This window comes from Rhinopithecus bieti, unplaced genomic scaffold (genome assembly GCF_001698545.2).
Source record: "Rhinopithecus bieti isolate Rb0 unplaced genomic scaffold, ASM169854v2 scaffold_21777, whole genome shotgun sequence".
NCBI classification, from domain to species: Eukaryota; Metazoa; Chordata; class Mammalia; order Primates; family Cercopithecidae; genus Rhinopithecus; species Rhinopithecus bieti.
In genome coordinates, this window is record NW_016810508.1 from 142,616 (window position 1) to 147,400 (window position 4,785).

The 4,785-nt window shown below is 49.2% G+C and overlaps 1 protein-coding gene across 2 annotated transcripts in view; it reads right to left on the reverse strand.

Annotated features, from left to right (window-relative positions):
- Nucleotides 1–2,326, reverse strand: part of TM4SF19 (transmembrane 4 L six family member 19) — a 16,346-nt gene extending 14,020 nt beyond the window's left edge. For both annotated transcript variants that reach the window (XM_017892200.1, XM_017892201.1), the window contains exon 1: nucleotides 1,968–2,326. The gene's annotated coding sequence lies outside the window, so the exon portion shown is untranslated. The remainder of the gene's footprint in view (nucleotides 1–1,967) is intronic.
- Between the last annotated feature and the right edge of the window lie 2,459 nt (nucleotides 2,327–4,785).

Genomic DNA, 4,785 nt, shown 5'->3' on the forward strand with positions numbered 1-4,785 from the left:
CCGCCCGTCTCGGCCTCCCAAAGTGCTGGGATTACAGGCTTGAGCCACCGCGCCCGGCCAGAAAAGTCTTAAAGGGGAAACTAAAAATGATGGACAACGAGGGGAAAACTACCAGCTGGAGCATGGCTTTTGGATGAGTGGAATTCAGAGGCCTGGCTGTCCGCCAGTCAAACACTAAAAGCGCTTGCCGTGCTGTGGCCTCGTGTGAATTTCACCTCCTCTTCCTGACTTTATTCCCCCTAGAAATCGTAACATTTGGAGAAACGCTTCCAAAAATGTGAACCAGGAGGTGAGCAAAGAGGTGGGCTAATTTGATATCTGAAGAGACAAGCAAGATCAGAAGGTAAAACCTTAAAACCAGGCTGTTGGGGAGTTCCTTGTTCTGTCCTGAGGTCCTGGCTAGGTGAGCAAATCATCGGCTAGATGTCAGGGCAACAACAGAAGTGATGGGCTCAATTCCATGGAGGAAGAGAACTCACGTTCTCTGCCCCCCTGGATCTCCCTCGCCACCTAGCAAGCCTTTTCTTTCATTCTTTCTTCAGTCGGATATTTATTAAGTGATCATTACCTGACAGGCACTTGCTGGGGGCTAGGGATATCACGACGAAAAAGACGTAATCCCTTTTCTTGAGGAGCTTAAAGTTTACTGGGGACACAGCTAAGGCAAAAGCAATTCTGGGTTTTGCTTTTTTGTTTTGTTTTTTTGAGACAGAGTTTCGCTTCTGTCGCCCAGGCTGGAGAGCAGTGGCACAATCTCGGCTCACCGCAACCTCCAGCTCCCGGGTTCCAGCGATTCTCCTGCCTCAGCCTCCCTAGTGGCTGGAATTACAGGCACGCGCCACCACCCCAGCTAATTCTGTGCTTTTAGTAGTGACGGGTTTTCACCATGTGGGTCAGGCTGGAAAAAAGCAATCCTAATGAAGTGTGCTAAGTGTTAGAGCAGACACGAGCAGGGCCGGAGAAGGCCCCGACCCCAGTAACGTCCGGTGACTATGAGGGGATGGCCAGGCAGTTGTCACACTGTCTTTCTAAAATAATAATTGGTCACAGCCAGCGTCAGGGAAAGACAGTCTCCCAACAGATGGAAAATACCTCAACCTGGTGATCAACAGCTTCCTGGTAAGAGCTCAGGGGTTGGGCGTGAGCGCCCAAGCATGTGCACTAAGAAGCAAAATGGCGGAGTTTAGCTGGTTCCTGACGGTCCTCCAGCGCCGCTCCGCTGTAAGGGAACAGCGCCTCAAGTGAGCATGCGCACGACTTCAGGAAACCCACTGCGCATGCGGCCCCTCCCAAGTGCCTGTGCGGCGGACTTGGGGTGTGCGGACAGCCCACCCCAAGGGAAGATCAGGGGAGAAGAGACGCAGACCGCGGAACCATCCCAGCGTAGAAAACCCCAGTCAAGGGCTGAACAGCACGCTTGGGTCTCTCAAGTCGCGCACTTGGCCGTCTTCTAAGTATACTTTACTTCCTTTCATTTCTGCTCTGAAAGTTTTAATAAACTTTCACTCCTTCTCTAAAACTTGCCTCGGCCTCTCCCTCTGCCTTAAACCCACTTCTGCCCCTCAGCTGAATGTTTCCCCCGAGAAGGCAAGGATTGGGTTTGCTGCAGACTCGCTGGATTCGCCGCTGGTTGCAGTAAGTACCAGGCAGAGGCATCCAACTTAAGGCGTCATGGAAGCCCATGGAGGAACCGAATCCTATCTGGCAGAAGCAAAACGAAGCCTCCCGCAGGAAAGGCTGCCCATGCCCAAACTTGAGGGACAGTGAGGTACTAGGCAGGGAAGAGTATCCTAGGTGCAAAGGCCAGAAGTTGACAGACGGAGGCAAAAGGAGAAGGTAAGTGAATTGCGCAAAGCCACGCAGCCGCCAAGCTGCAGAGCCAGGCCCACTGGAGTGGAAACAGGCACTCTCATCTGCGAGGCTACGCTGTTCCCTGGCCGCCACCTCACCCTTTCATCTCTGCTTACCTGCATCTGGTGTCAAGAATCAGAATGGGAGAGAAAGAACCTGGAGAAAGGCTGGCTCTTCAGAGTGGGGCCCACCCCTGCGGCCCCAGGGCTGGACCTGAAGGTTGTCTTTCCAGGACTCTTTCCAGGAGGGCCAGGGAGGCTCTCTATATACGTAGAGGTCACCCAGGCGTGTGTGCGCCCCACGCTCCTGCCCACAGGCCTGCATTGAAGGCGCTTCCGCTCCTCGGAGAGCCCTGTCCTGATGACCCACCCTCTGCTCACTTCCATGTGATTCTAAGGCAGGAAACAGGAGGCCTCATGAGCTCCACGGTCCTGCTGAGTCACTGGATGCACCCGTGAGAAACACCTCACCCTCCGCTCTCCCCAGACAGCAACGCTTTCCACACCCCAGCTGTTCCTGTCCTCATCTGCCACCCCGCAAAGAATCTGAGCTCTTTGGCAGAACAGCACCAAGGAGGGCAGCCATCCCTTTTTCCTCATCACTCTCCTTACCTTGCCCTTGGCTGACTCGACGTGTGGCATGGTCCTGTACTAGACTTCTAACTTTTTTTTTTTTTTTTTTGAGACAGGGTCTTACTCTGTCACCCAGGCTGGAGTGCGGTGGCGTGATCTCGGCTCACTGCCAGCTCCACCTCCCACACTCAAGCAATCCTCCCACCTCAGCATCCTGAGTAGTTGGTACTACAGGCACCTGCCACCATGCCCGGCTAATATTTGTATTTTTAATACAGACGGGGTTTTGCCATTTTGGCCAGGCTGCTCTCTGACTCCTGACCTCAGGTGTTCGCCTCAGCCTCCCAAAGTGCTGAGATTACAGGTGTGAGCCACTGCACTTAGCCTCCTAATTGTTTTGTTCAAGCCCCAGGCCACTAGCATCTTGTACCATACTCTCACCAAATTTCTGAGGATTTTGTGGTGCTCTCTGCATGGGAGATCGGTGACCCTCTATGGATAAGCTCCTATTCAAGATTCAGTTCAAACATTCCAGTGAAGTCTGCCAGGATTTTTTTTTTTTTTTTTTGAGAGGGATTCTCACTCTGTCGTCCAGGCTGGAGTGCAGTGGTGTGATCTCAGCTCACTGCAAGCTCCGCCTCCCGGGTTCACACCATTCTCCTGCCTCAGCCTCCAGAGTAGCTGGGACTACAGGCGCCCGCCACCTTGCCCAGCTATTTTTTTTGTATTTTTTAGTAGAGACGGGGTTTCACCACGTTAGCCAGAATGGTCTCGATCTCCTGACCTCTTGATCTGCCCGTCTCGGCCTCCCAAAGTGCTGGGATTACAGGCTTGAGCCACAGTGCCTGGCCTGCCAGGATTTCTTTACTCTGAGTTAGGTACTTCTTTCTCTATGCTCCCATTGTGTTTTAAACATCTAGATATTATAATGCATGTATACAGTAAAAGTGCACAAATCTTTTTCTTTTTTTTGAGAGGGAGTTTCACTCTTGTTCCCAGGCTGGAGTGCAGTGGCACAATCTCAGCTCACCGCAACTTCTGCCTCCCTGCTTCAAGCAATTCTCCTGCCTCAGCCTCCCAAGTAGCTGGGATTACAGGCATGAGCCACCACGCCTGGCTAATTTTGTATTTTAGGTAAAGACAGGGTTTCTCCATGTTGGTCAGGCTGGTCTCAAACTCCCGACCTCAGGTGATCTACCCACCTTGGCCTCCCAAAATGCTGGTATTACAGGTGTGAGTCACAGCGCCCACCCTAAAGTGCACAAATCTTAATGATAAAATCTGATGAATTTTAACATGTATACCCAGGTGAACCGGCACACAAATCAAGATACAGGACATTCTAGATCCCCACAGGCTTCAGTGTGTCTCCTGTCATTCATATCCCTTGTCCCCTGTGTTAACTTTCATTTTGGCTCTTATAATAATTGGTTAGGTTTCAGTTGTTCTTGAATTTCACATAAATTCAATCAAACAGTTGCCTTTTTAAAACAAAAAAAACAAAAAACAGGATTTTGCTGTGTCATCCGGGTGGGAGTGCAGTGACACAATCATGGCTCACTGCAGCCTTGCCCTCCCAGGCTCAAGTGATCCTCCCACGTCAGCCTCCCGAGTAGCTGGGACCACAAGCAAGCATCACCACGCCAGCTGATTTTTTTATTTCTTGTAGAGATGGGGTTTCGCCATGTAGCCCAGTCTGGTCTCAAACTCCTGGGCTCAAGTGATCCTCCTGCCTTGGCCTCCTAAAGTGCTAAATTACAGGCGTGCGTCACTGCGCCCGGCCCAGTGTGGCTTTTGTGTGTGGTTTTCTTCACTAAATATTCTATATGCAAGATTCATCCATCATGTAATTTATTCTTCTTTTATTGCTGAGTATTATCTCATTGGATATTACAACTTTTTCTACTCTTGATGGACATTTATATTTTCAACTTTTGCCTGTTATAAATAATGCTGCTATGAATATTATTCTACATGTCTTTTGACGGAACTATGCACTAATTTTTCAGAGAATATACTCAGGAATAGGATTGCTATCATAGGGCAGGTGAATATTTAATTTTGGCAGATATTGCCAAACAGATTCCCAAAGTACTCCTACTAATTTACATGCCCACCAGCAGTGTGTGACAGTTTCCATTTCTGCACATTCTTGCAAACATTTTTAATTTTAGGCATTGTGGTGGGTGTTTAATGTAATCTCCTTGTGTTTGAATTTGCATCTTCTTGATGAGTAAGCACCTTTTCATATATGTATTAGCCATTTGAAGATCCTCTTTGAGAAGTTCCTGTCCATGGTTTTTGCCCATTTTTGGTTATCTTTTTTTCTTACTATTTTCTTTTTTTTTTTTTTTTTTTTTTT